Source organism: Mastomys coucha, unplaced genomic scaffold (assembly GCF_008632895.1).
Source record: "Mastomys coucha isolate ucsf_1 unplaced genomic scaffold, UCSF_Mcou_1 pScaffold21, whole genome shotgun sequence".
In the NCBI taxonomy this organism is placed as follows: Eukaryota; Metazoa; Chordata; class Mammalia; order Rodentia; family Muridae; genus Mastomys; species Mastomys coucha.
In genome coordinates, this window is record NW_022196904.1 from 186,455,090 (window position 1) to 186,469,034 (window position 13,945).

At 45.9% G+C, this 13,945-nt stretch overlaps 1 long non-coding RNA gene across 1 annotated transcript in view; it reads right to left on the reverse strand.

Annotated features, from left to right (window-relative positions):
* Nucleotides 1-3,865: 3,865 nt before the first annotated feature.
* Nucleotides 3,866-13,945, reverse strand: part of LOC116101488 — a 12,278-nt gene continuing 2,198 nt past the window's right edge. Inside the window, exon 3 of the long non-coding RNA XR_004122847.1 lies at nt 3,866-4,283. This is a non-coding gene — a long non-coding RNA (uncharacterized LOC116101488). The remainder of the gene's footprint in view (nt 4,284-13,945) is intronic.

Here is a 13,945-nt window from a genome sequence, read left to right on the forward strand (position 1 = left end):
TGATTCTGCCTGAAATCCAAACAGTGGGAACCCTTTTCTTTATCCTGTGTTCTCTAGCCATTTGAAAGCTAAGTCACTCCAGAGAAATAAATGTCATTCAAATATCTACTCCCGAATCTTGGGAAGGATCATGACACCATTGGGGTAATAGATTATGATGGCGAGAACTAAGTGAGGAAAATCTTCTACTAATGAAACAGAAAGCACAGTAAATACTACATAAATACCACATATTGTGTTAATCAGTCAATCAATTGATGCTGAGTGATAGACAAAGCCCTGTGGATCTCTATGATAAATTATGGCTTAAAAACCAAAATCAGGAAAACTCCATTGAAGGACAGCTTTCTACACAGTTCGCATCTGCTCTTAACAAAAATTCTCTAAACTCAAAGTCAGTCACAGGTGACATTTAAAGAAGAGAGATGTTGCAATTTCCAGACAAGGAAGTATTTGTCCTTCTCTAATTAAATTTAATCACTGCATTGAAATAAAGCCATTATTGGGCCACAGTGCTTCTCTTTCACTTACAGCTCAGCTATGCAGGAAAGGCTAATGTGGCTCTTTCACTTACAGCTCAGCAGGTAAGGCTAATGTGGCTGACAACAAGCTTATTTCCAACAGGCCAATCACCGTTACTTTTAGAAAAGTCACTGCTGTGACCACCAATGATTGCCGTAACTAACAGCAAATTAGATGGTGACACTTTCTCTTTTATTTGAGACAAGATCTTGCTATGTAGCCCAGGGTTGCCTAAATCTTTCAATCCTCCTGCCTCAGTCAACCCAGTGCTGAAATTACAGGTATAATTTCAGAGACTTATACCAAGGCCTTTCAATAAGACAAGAGGCACTTTGTAGCACGCACATTTCTTGAGTACTTGTTTCAATTTTTGAAAGATTTGGGTGACCAACTAGGGAGCATTCAAGAGATGGACTTAAGCTCCCTACATATTTGTAGCAAATGTGCAGGTTGGTCTTCATGCGGGACCCCTAACAGGTGCAGCCAGAGCTGCCTGGGTCTCTGTCCCCTGCTATTAGATCCCCTTCCCCCTACCTGGTCTCCCTGCTTGGGCCTCTGTGGAAGAGGATATGCCTAGTCCTGCTGGAGTAGACATCCCAGGGTGGGGTGGTACCCAAAGGGGGCTCCCCCTTCTCTGAGGAGAGATGGGGGACAATGGGTGTAGGGATTTGTGCAACTTTAATTTTTTCAAAACCTACTTTTAATGATGGTTCTTAAACACTTTAACCTCCCTTCTAGACCACCACCCACCAGAGGTAGTGTAAAAGAAAGGCTATTATGATGTGGGAGAAGTGAACCTGCTTAGAAATGGTTCTTTGGAGCAAATTCATCTGTGTTGTCAGGAAATCAGCAGGTCAGTTCACAGGTCAGCAGCTGGATCCACTCAAACACTTCATGGATATGCCAGCAGTTTAGCTCAGTGATGTCGGGATAGCAGCAGTGGTGGCAGAACCTAGCCAGGCCTCAGCCAGATTGGCATGAGTCAGCAGGAGGGACCAGGACCAACAGCCAGGCCTCAGCCAGATTGGCATGAGTCAGCAGGAGGGACCAGGACCAACAGCCAGGCCTCAGCCAGATTGGCATGAGTCAGCAGGAGGGACCAGGACCAACAGCCAGGCCTCAGCCAGATTGGCATGAGTCAGCAGGAGGGACCAGGACCAACAGCCAGGCCTCAGCCAGATTGGCATGAGTCAGCAGGAGGGACCAGGACCAACAGCCAGGCTTCAGCCAGATTGGCATGAGTCAGCAGGAGGGACCAGGACCAACAGGGACACCAGAAGAGGTTCTCTGCAGTGCCTCTCTCAGTAAAGACTCGAGACCAACAAAACATTGCAAAGCTAGCTATGCAAGCCAGCCCCTGTCGCTCTCCCTTGAGTCCTATTTATACTCCCTCCAAACATCGTGTGTCCTCCACGGGTCTTGCCTCACCACGTGAGTCCATCTTAACAAAACTCCACTTGAGTCTGTCTCAGCTGACATCACTCTGTCAATTGGCTGGAGTCCACGGAAGTGGCAAGAAGCCACAGCACACCACCAGAAGTTTTTTGGTGCATTTCTCTCTATGGAGTCCTGACAAATGCAGCTCAACTATGCAGTGTAAGGCAGATCAATACATGTGTGTCATTAGAAAAGAATCCTTCACCACGTGTTCTTTCACGTGCTCGCTTTCGCAAACCATCCTTTCACCTGTGTCTACTTCAGGAAAACTCCTTCACGTGTTTGCCCGAGCAAAACTCTATCTGACACAGTTGACTTTCCAAAGGACCCTTAAGTTTGTTTCCACTTAAGATTTATATGTGGAGGACTGGGACGAGAGGATGGAGGGAGGCTGTGATTGAGAGGTCAAGTAAATTAAAAAAAATAAAATAAAATAAAAATAAAAAATTATAATTGTCGTACGCCTTTTTCCGTCTTTCCCCGTTCGGGCCACCATATGTTGGCCGCCTTTCCGTCCAGCGGAAATAAGGAGGCAAACACGAGCTCTTCTCCATGCAGTTTAATCAGGAACCTTCATTTTTACTTCTTCTCTAGCTAGCTTCTTTTATATTCTTCTATATCTTCTTCTTACATCTTACTAGTTACATCTTTCTACTTTCTTCTTACTTACTCCTATTTCCTACTTACTCCTATTCCCTACATCTTACTACATACATCTGACTTCTATCCTTACATCTTACTTCTATCCTTACATCTTCTATCCTTACATCTTACTTCTATCTTTACATCTTACTTACTCCTATTCTTACATACATCTTACTTCTATATCTACATACTTACTCCTATCTATACATACTTACTATTCTCTATATACTTACTCCTGATCCCTACATACTTACTCCTATCTATTATTACTCCTAATTATGACATCTTACTTTCTAATCTTCCAGCCCCTAGCCCTTGTGGGTTAAATACTTTCCCTGGTCCCAATCAGCATCAGCTACGTGGCAAAGCACAATAGGCTGTAGGAAATCATGCCAGCTTGCATCACAAACTAGAGGCACACAGCTTTTCCAACTAAGGCTTGTTTATCTCAATGCTCTCTGCTCTGGCCGGAGACCAGGTGTTCAATATATATATATAAATATATATATATGGTGGCAGCTGTGGCTCCCCACATATAATACAATTATTCAAGATGTTTTCCCATAAGTAAACAAAATCACAATTCATTCCAGAATGTGATGCTAGGGCACTGAGAACTTAGGTGTGCCCAGGACTCCTTGTTTCCGGCCTCCTTTGCAGGTGTGCCCAGGACTCCGTCCTCCTCTGCACTGAGGTTCAGAGCACTCTCCACCCCTAATCATGCCAGCCATGGCAACAGCTCCATCATTCTCCAAAGATTCATTGAGGCACAGTGGTGAAAGGTAGACCAATTAGAAGTCTGCTATCTCTCCACCCTTGTTCCCCCTTTCTGCTGTTCTAGAAACTGAAGTGTTAAACTGTAAGACCAACTCATCCTCATCAGGCTTCATCCAGTTCCTTAAACACAAGCAAGGACATACTACAGCATCACTGCCCTATATGAAGACATGGGTTCAAAGTTCATATGGGTTCAAAGCACAGTGTGAATGTGCTGATGGCCCCATGTCCCAGGTAGTTTATACAGACCACTTTGCCTAATTCTGAGAGTAGCCTGTAAAGCAGGCACTGTAACTTCCACACTTTAAAGATAGAAATGGGGGCCTGAAGAGGTCACCAGACCCCATAGATCACAGAGAATACATGGGGGTGGGAGGTCTGCATGGGGTTATCCGCAGGAACCTCCACTTTGGCCTTGAGGCAGGAGAGTCTTACAAGGGGGGAGGGGGATGAACACTGGGTAAAGAAAGCATCAAGCATTTAGTTGGCATATTTTTAATATTTTATTGGGTTTTTATACCTCTTTCTTCTCTTCCAACCCTTATTGCACACTAATCCCTTCCAATCCCCCTGCCCCCCATCACTAAGGTAGGAGAGGTTAGAGGGGAAAGGGGGCATCGTGTTTCTTGGAGCAAGTCCAATCTTCCAGGAGCAGCCGGGAGCAGCCGGGAGCAGCCGGGAGCAGCCGGGAGCAGCCAGGAGCAGCCAGGAATAGCCAGGAGTAGCCAGGAGCAGCCAGGAGCAGCCAGGAGCAGCCAGGAGCAGCCAGGAGCAGCCAGGAGCAGCCAGGAGCTTCCTTCTTCTTTGGAGTGCCTCCCACCCTTCTTGGGACTCTGACATTTATTTCCTCTCCAGAGTTTCCAGGGTTAAACTATCTGCAATTGACAAAAATGGCAGCCCTCCTAGAGCATGAAACAACCATAGTTAATAGCTGTGGACAAACTGAAGCAGCCCCATAGCCCACCCCTGGGATAAAAACATAACATAACTGATTTTTTTTTTTTTTTGAGAAACAAAAACTCTCACTACAGTGTTTCAGACAGGAGCTGAGCCTAGAGCCAAGTCCAATGGAAAGGTATGAACAGGATGATCAGTAAGACCCAAGCCCTTCCATGAATCTTCGGGACAAGGGCTGGAGCCATGAGCTACACCTGTCTACTGAGCTAGGAAACAGAACCAAGGTAACACTCTAGAATTATCTGGTGTGCAGAGGAGACACTGCCAGTAAGACACTTGGTTTTGTATCGTTCGGTGTCCAGAACACATGTGAAAATGCTGGCTATGATGTCACATGCTTGTGATCTCTGCACTGGAGAGTGGACACAGTGATCCTGAGGCTCATGGGCAGCCAGCCTAGCCTACTCAGCGAGCTCCATGTCCCACTAAAATGATGAGCAGCTCCTGAGGAATGACACCAAAGGTTATCTTCTGGTCTCTACACACACACTCACACACACACACACACACACACACACACACAAACATACACACACAAACATGCATGCACACTTGCATGCATACACACATGCATGCACACATATGCACAAAAAGAAAAACAATAATAATCTGGTCACAGGATGGAAGATGGACCAGAGGAGTGGGTGATAAAGGAAGCCAAAAAGACTAGGTTGTGGCATTCCTATGGAATAACGTCTCTGTCTCACAGCACTGAGGGAGGGAAAGAAAAGATAGATTTGATGCACTCCACAGACTGACTGGCCCACCCTCAAGAGAGGGATGGTGACATGGAAGGGACCAGGTCTTTGGATGCAGGATCCTGTATGAGTCTAGAAAGAACATAAAGGAGGAGTCAGCAGGATAGCAAGAGGAGGGGAGGGAAAGGCCATGAGATCATCTTTGAACTTGTGGACTGTCAGGCTCCCGTGGAGCATCTAAGTGGAGGCATCCAGCAGGCTGATGGGTGAAGAGGCAGCACACACTAAACATGGCGACGGGGAAAGCCATGGACAGAAGTGCCCTAGCTTCCTGCTCTGCCTTTGCTGGAGAACCTGTGGTGTGTCCCTGGCTGAGAAACCTTGAAGCCCCAGGAGCAAAGGGAGGGGAACATTCTCAGGATCACCCCCACGGGAGCAGCAGTCCCTTCTCCTGGCCACACTTTGCTCTCCCAATGGGTGGTATTCTACCTTCAAGATAGCCGCAGAGGATGCCGGGTCCGTTTGGTCTTTGCTCCTTCAACAAAAAAAAAGGCCAGTCAGATAAATAACTTTATTTTATTGGTCCTGACCATCTGAAGCAAGCAGTGGCAGGGTAACCTAATTCTGAGACAGAGATAGAGATAGAGGGGTGTGTGTGTGTGTGTGTGTGTGTGTGTGTGTGTGTGTGTGGTGTGTTTCTCCCCGCAAATAGGAATCTAAGTGTGAACTAGGTTAAGGTCCCAGGGTGTTCGTATGGCTATTTAGTCACTGATACCTCCACTCATCCCTTCAGACTTTTTGTCAAGATGTCTGTGGTTCACACACGTGATTGTTTTCATGGCATGTGACTTCTTGTTCTGCTCAAGCCTGGCTGACATTTAAAATTTAGTAAAAGCTTTTCCAACACCCACTGTGTGTCAGGCACCAGGCTGAATCTGAGAGTGTGAACTGCTGGGACCTTGTCCCCAGTGTCAGGTTGTTTACAGCAGGTGAAGGCTCAGTTATCATCTTCTTGGATAACTAAGGACATGGATTCTGATTCTCACTCTGTTTCAAAGAAACGTCCTTGGTCCCTGTGTATCAACCCCTGACAAATCCCACTCTAAAGCCAAAGACAGCCCAGGAAGAGGAAGTTCCCACAAGATACCTGCTGTAGACTGAGGCACCCTGCCACCATCTTCATGAGATCAGCTGTGTCTATTTTAGAGTCTGTCATGACTGCTGGCATGTTGGCATGATGTGGAGTGCTGACATTCCTCACAGAAGGAGCACGTGGGTGGAGTCATTGGATCCTCACTTCAGCCTCCAGACAGTCTTCCCCATCATTTTGATGAGATTCTACCCTTATTACATGTGCTCTCAGGGTCTCCAGAAGGTGCCACAGTACATGCTGGGAAGGCTAAGGGAGAGGAGACCCACTCCATATCTCTGGCTATCCCACACCGTGGCTACTTTGGACTCATGCATGCACCTGTCCTTAACCTCTTCCTCATGCTCCTTGTGAGTATTCCCAATAAATGGATCAGTGGAACTGAAGTTTGGCTTGTCATTATGACCTCAGAGGAACAGATAGATGTTCACATTTCCCCCAGGGGAGTGAGGAATTAGCAACAGCTTCACACAACACAGAAGTCGAAATGTTTAAGGCACTTTAAACTGATTTTATAGGTGATTATGGGTGATATCCATTTCAATCTTAAACAAGAGGGAGTCCTTATGCCTTTAAAAGTTTCCTTGGCTACTGTTAACCTTTGGGCTTTGAGATGTTTCACCTGTATCCATCTATCTATCCATGTATGTATCTGCCTACCTACTTACCATACACACATTTTATATGTATATACATATATATATTTTTTTTTCTCTATTCAACCATGAGACAGACAGACACACACACACACACACTTATTTTTTTTGTATAGGATCTCATTGTGTAGCTCTGGTTGTCTTGAAGTTCAATTCACCTATTTTAAAAGATAGCTATCTCCTGAGAGGCTCTGACAGTACCTGACTAATACAGATGTAGAGGCTCACAGCCATCCATTGGACTGAGTACAGAGTCCCCAAAGAAGGAGCTAGAGAAAGGACCCAAGGAGCTGAAGGGTTTGCAGCCCCTTAGGACAAACAACAATATGAACTAACTAGAACCCTCAGAGCTACCAGGGACTAAAACTCCAACCAAAGATTACACATGGTGGTACTAATGGCTCCAGCAGCTTATGTATAGCAGAGGATGTCCAAGTTGGTCATCAATGGGAGGAGAGGCCCTTGGCTCTGTGAAGATTCTATGCCCCAGTGTAGGGGAATGCCAGGGCCAGGAAGCAGGAGGGGATGGTGTGATGAGCAGGGGGAGGGCAGAGGGAACAGGTGTTTTAGTTTTTGGTTTTTTCTTTTCTTTTCTTTTCTTTTTTTCTTTTTTTGGAGGGGAACCTGGGAAAGGAGATATTGTAAATAAAGAAAACGTCTAATAAAAAAAGATACTGTTTAATGATTTTTCATATTTATCTAAATTATACAATTATAATCACTCTAATTTCAGAACTGTTTTGTTATTGTCAAAAAAGTAGACAAAGCAAATGTAGCCCTTTCTTCCTTCTTCCCACACACTGAATATGGCTGATCTATGTCTGTCTGTCTATCTGTCTGTTTACTACATATATTTTTTTCCCACAATGAATACTTCATAGAGAATTCTACATTTCATTTGTCTTCTTTCAACCAACATTTGCAATTACAGAGAATAATATATTTAAAGTTGACTCAGGTTATAGAATCTATCAATACTTTCTTGTAAAGGCTAGCTACTATTCTATTGTAGGGATAGAGCACATTTTGATTTATTCATGGGTGGTGGAGTTGTAAGGGCTTCTTTCCTATTTTGGGCTATGATGAATAATGTTACCATGAACATTCACCTATATGTTGTCTATATACCTAGGTCTGAATTGCTGGGTGATAATCCAGCTGTGTCCACTCTTTTAATTTACCTTCTGTTTATTTCAATATCTAATACATGGATTGTGGATATTTTCTCACACCCCATAGGTTGCCTTTGACCCAGTTTTCCAACAGTACTTTTTGGTGCACCAGTCTCTTCTCCATGCCTGTTCTTGATATCCATAAAGATCAACTGATTATATCAATGTGAATTTAGTGCTAGACTCTTCTATTCCATCTGTCTGCTTGTCTGTTCTTATGCCAGCACCAGGCTATTATTATTATTTAACCTTTTGGGGAACTACAAGACTGTTTTCAAAAACACAGGACTCTTTGTAATTCCTCCAAGAAATGTGTGGGTTTGTATTTTCTCTTTATCCTTCAATGCTGGTGGTTGTCCATTCTTTTGTTGTAATTATCCCAGTGGAATGAAGTGGAATCTCACTGTGGTATTGATGTAAATTTCCCTGTTGGCTAATGACCCCGTGGCCTTGTGATGCTAAAAGTTCTGAGGTGTGTTTCATATTTTATTTGTTCCCTACACTAAAATAAAAAACTGTCTTCTTAGAACTTACCAATATAAAACCATAGGATCTGTTGGGCCCCTTTGATATCAGGGAGGGGAGGGGATCATTAATGATGCAGTCAGAGTAAGTTTGTGTATGGAATATGCTCATATTCTTTGGATTCCAGAAAGAAAAAAACAAAAAGTACCCTTAAAGGTCTATAATTTAGAGAGGGGGTCAGGCCAAGACCCCATTTAAGCAGGAACCCATTTTTCTAAACAACAAGAAAAATGGAAATTGAGAAGAGCGAAATATAATATTGTGAACAGTCCCAGGGAAGCTGTAGACTGAAGCTTCAGAGGGCCCCGCATGCTAGACTGCAGATCAGCTTATAGGGAAGTCTCTGAGGTTGTAAAACCAAAAGCAAATGAGGACAGGGAGCATGGTCGACCGCAGCTGGGGAGGCTGCAAATCAGGTGTCAACACGGGTGTGACCATGATCTGTGTTCAAGGGCACAACGCTATTTGCCACCTTCTCTTGACTTTCGGATAGCTTCCCTGTCCCCAATGTTTTTGACTCACTATGCATTGTAAGAAATTATAGAAGCTACCTGTTAGATGGAGGAGAACTGAGAGGAGCCTCTGAGGAGCCTCTGAAACACACGTGGAGGGCCAGCAGAAAGAATGGAAACAGGCAACCTTGGGAGGTAGGTGGTGGGGAGACCCTCCAGAATGCACCAGAGACCTGGGAAGTGAGAGACCCTCAGGAATCAAAGGGAGGGACCTTAGATGAAATGCCTGACAGTAGGGAGAGGGAACTTATAGAGCCCACCTTCAGCAGGAAGACAGGGCATCAAATGAGGGATGGGTTTGCTGTCCCACAGTCATATCTCTTACCCATAATTGTTTCTGTCTGAAAGAATTACAGGGATGGAAATGGAGAGGAGCCTGAGGAAAAGAAAGTCCAGGGACAGGCCCAAAGTGAGATCCAGCTCAAGGGGAGGTCCCAAGGCCTGACACTATTACTGAGGCTATGGAGCACTCACAAAAAGGGACCTAGCATGACTGCCCTCTGAAATACCCAACAAGCAGCTGAAAGAGTCAGATGCAGATATTTGTACCAGACCAATGGGCACAAGCAGCTGACCCCTGTTATTGAATTACAGGAGGCTGAAAGAAGCTGAGGAGAAGGGCAATCCTGTAGGAGGACCAGCAGTCTCAATTAATCTGGACCCCCGAGATCTCTCAAACACTGGAACACCAACCACACAGCATATACCAGCTGATACAAGGCCCCAGCACACACGAAGTAGAGGACTTCCAGGTCTGTGTTCATTCAGAGACATGCATCTAGCCCTCAAGAGATTGGAGGCCGCAGGGAGTTTAAAGGTGAGGTGGGGTGGGGGTGGAGTGGGGAGATGGTGTGGGATGTGGAGCAGTCAAAGAGTGGATGGGAGGGCAGGAAATGGAATATGGAGTGTAAAAAATAATTTATATAAAAAATGTAGATAAAAAGAGTACTACCTAATGCTCAACTGTGATTTATTTATATGTGATCTTTATCTTTAAACCCAAGTTTAAAAGGGTTAAAAGTCACTGTTTAAGATGAGACCACTGAACTGATTGCCAAGTCATGCTGAGTCAGCATGCACGTTCCCAGGACCCCTGGCCTTATCTGATATCTTAGTCAGGGTTTCTATTCCTGCACAAACATCATGACCAAGAAGCAAGTTGGGGAGGAAAGGGTTTATTCAGTTTACACTTCCACATTGCTGTTCATCACCAAAGGAAGTCAGGACTGGAACTCAAGCAGGTCAGGAAGCAGGAGCTGATGCAGAGGCCATGAAGGGATGTCCCTTACTGGTTTGCTTCCCCTGGCTTGCTCAGCCTGCTCTCTTATAGAACCCAAGACTTCCAGTCCAGGGATGGCACCACCCACAAGGGGCAATTGAGAAAATGCCCCACAGCTGGATCTCATGGAGGCACTTCCCCAACTGAAACTCCCTTCTGTGATAACTCCAGCCTGTGTCAAGTTGACACACAAAACCAGCCAGTACACCTGACACATGTGGGGCACAGTGTTCCATAGCTAATGTTGGACTCACACTGGATCACACGGGTGATCCTTACAGAACACTGGTGCCTCACTCCTGCCACCAAAATCCCTTTGCATTGGTGGTAAGGTACAGCCTGAATGTCAAATGTTTAAAAACTCTCCAGATAACCAGGCTCAGGACAACTTAAGAGGAGCAATGAAACCAAATCAGAACATCTTCAAGATGGAAATAAGCTTTCATGCCAACTACCAATCCAGCTTGCCACTGCTCAACGCTGTCCTTCTTCAGGAGGTCACCAGACCTTACCATGTGCCCACAGTCAACCTTGCAGAAGCAAACTTCAAAAGCTCAGGCATTAAAAACCTGCTGCTGCGCCTGGAACTAACACTAGACCCGGGTAATTTAAAGTCAGTAATGAACAAACACCAGAGGTTGTGGGGTCTGAACCTCTCGTTTTACAGCTGTGGAATCCGAGCCACAGAGAAGCACCTTCAACCCTAACAGAGAGTCCGAGTGCCATCTCTCCACTGCCACGTGCTGCCTTTGAGCAGAGGATAGTCATGGGGGAAAGATGCATATGTGGTCAAAAGTTCATCACCAAAATGTTGATTGTTCAGGAGGTGGAAAGTTTCCACACCAACCCAGCAAAGCCAGGTGGCTCCGTTCTTTCAATTCACGTTCATCTGATTACGGGTAGGTACAGTAATTAGAAACAGGCAGGGATGCAGGAAACGGAAACCTCTAATACAATTCTATGTGGGAGGGGCAGAATCCACCATGGAAGCACTGGGACTCACGGTCTTGCCTGAGGGAAGTAGAAGGAAGCACATTCCACAAATAGGAAAAACAGTTTAAAGACAGATCCCAAGGTCTGAGGATTACAGCTCATTCTGGATAGTGAGCGCCAGGCATCATCCAACCTGTGTATGCGCCAGGCATCATCCAACCTGTGTATGCCAAGGACTATGCAAAACTCACTGTGCACTCTTGCTTGCACCAAGTGTCTTCTCTTTATCCTTTATAATCCTTGAAGCCCCATTTGGCAAAAGACGTAACTGAGGTTCAGATTGACTGCGTTATCACCTGACTGCACCCAAATCCCACAGGCCAAGACTAAGAGCCACACCCATCTGGAACCAGAGTTCTAGCATCCCCTGTACCACACCATCTGCCCCGTCTCCACAGCAGCCACCTTTGCTCCTAAAGAGGACCAACGTCATCCTGACAGGTGAGGGTGCACAGAAGCACCAGGAGGCATCAGGACAGACATGGACAAAGCACAGTGACCACTGGAAGTCAGGCTGGACCGTACTAAACCCGTGACAGTCTCTGCGGCTAGGGATGTGCTCAGAGAGAGAGTGCGGCCATGCCATATGCTGCAGACCCAGGCATCTGCGGTGCTGTGGCCCTGCAAGGAGCCCCCGGATCCATAGCTGCTTTTGCACCATCTGGCTCAGCTGCTTGTTACACTGCTGTGCACAGGCCCTCCAGCAGATGCAGTTTAGCAAGTTCACAGCTCAGTGATTCCCTAGATGAATTACCCACACTCTGCTGCCAGACTGTCCACAAAGCCAGCTGTAGGTGGCTTCTCCTGGTCTTGTCAAGAGGACATGATATATAGGTCACCATTTTCCCCTCTGGTACCCACCAGCTGGGCTGTAGGTAATCGTTGTGTAATAGTTAAGAACTGACATTCTCTCTCTCTGTCTCTCTGTCTCTCTGTCTCTGTCTCTGTCTCTGTCTCTCTCTGTCTCTCTGTCTCTGTCTCTCTCTCTCTCTCTGTCTCTCTCTGTCTCTCTGTCTCTGTCTCTGTCTCTCTCTCTCTCTCTGTCTCTCTCTCTCTCTCTCTCTCTCTCTCTCTCTCTCTCTCTCTCTCTCTCTCTCTCTCTCTCTCTCTCTCTCTCTCTCTCTCTCTCTGTCTCTCTCTCTCTCTCCCAATCCGTGTCCTGACCAAACCTTAATGAAGGATTTGTTCTGGCTCAGCCTAGAGGATTATGGTCCATCACTGGAAGAAAGTTGGAGTATGAGGTAGCTGGCCACATCCTGTCTTTAGTCAGGAAGAAGAGATGAATGCTAGTCCCGTATGTTTGCTCTCTTTCCTGACTCTTTTTATTAATTTTAGGTCCCCAGTTCACAGAACAGTGGCATCCATCCTTCTTTCTCAGTTAGATCTCTGTGGAAATATCCTAACAGGGTGCCCCCTAGGGAATTCTCAGTCCAATGAGGCTAGTAACAGAGGTTAGCCTGCACACCCCACTGGGCCCTTCCCTACCTCTGCATTTCCATTCCAAACTTTCTCATTGGTTCAAAACTTCATCATCTTTTGTGACTGCTTTTAAGCCTAACCTCCTTTGCTCTGCCTGTCACATACACAATTCAAGGCTGGACTGCTCCGTTTTGTGTAATGGCTGTGGGGGTAGAAGGGTAGAATTCTACCTCCTGAGTGAGAGCGGCTTCTGTTTCCCTAAGGTTTTCCTGGAGCCTCAGGGGACAGTTTTGATGTATGCCTTGCCTGGCTAGGACAAGATGCCTAGAAGAGAAGCCTGAGGGCACAGAGCAAAGGCTTTTGGGAGTGACCAAAGGTCTGGAGAATCACCCCCAGGCACAAATATATGCAAGCAAACACACACACACACACAGAGAGAGAGAGAGAGAGAAAGAGAGGGGGGGGGCTACTCATGCTACTCAACAGGCTGCCCTTTAATTTGTGCTTCCAGATACCACACTCCAAAACCTCAAACCAGAAGGTATTCAAGACTCCAGAGTCACACACTCCAGGTTGTAGAAAATACAGGGGGCTTAGGAACTTGCTAGACAGGACTCCAGAATGCAAAAAGCAAGCACTGGGTGTGGGAAGCCACCCAAGACAAAAAGACAGTCAAAGAGTCAACCGCATGCGGCACTTGTCTGGACCCTAACTTGGATCCTCCTTACAGAGGGAGGTGGTCATTGCACACTGAACATGGGCTGGAATTAATGCGCATGTTTTAGGTGTGGTCACGGGATTATGATTCTTTCTTTAAAAGAAAGAATGGTCTCCACAGCTAGCTGCTGAATTATTTATGGATGAAATGATAGGCTATTCGAGATTTTGTCGGAGACAGTTCAGAGGTGGGAGAGAGGCAGGGTATAGCTGGGGGGAAACTGACCCTGGGTTGGCAATAGCTGGTGCCCATGACCGGACAGAGGGACCTGGTGACCGGACAGAGGGACCTGGTGACGAGGTACTGTTCTTACCACTCTGGTATGTGTCTGGAATTTCCCATGATGAACAGGACTTTTTTTTTCTTTAAGAGGGAAGAAGTAAAACAAATCTCAGCCCAGGAAACTCCAGACTGCAGCATTCCAACTCTCTTCCAGACTGCAACATTCCAACTCTCTTCCAGGCTGCAACATTCCAACTCTCTTC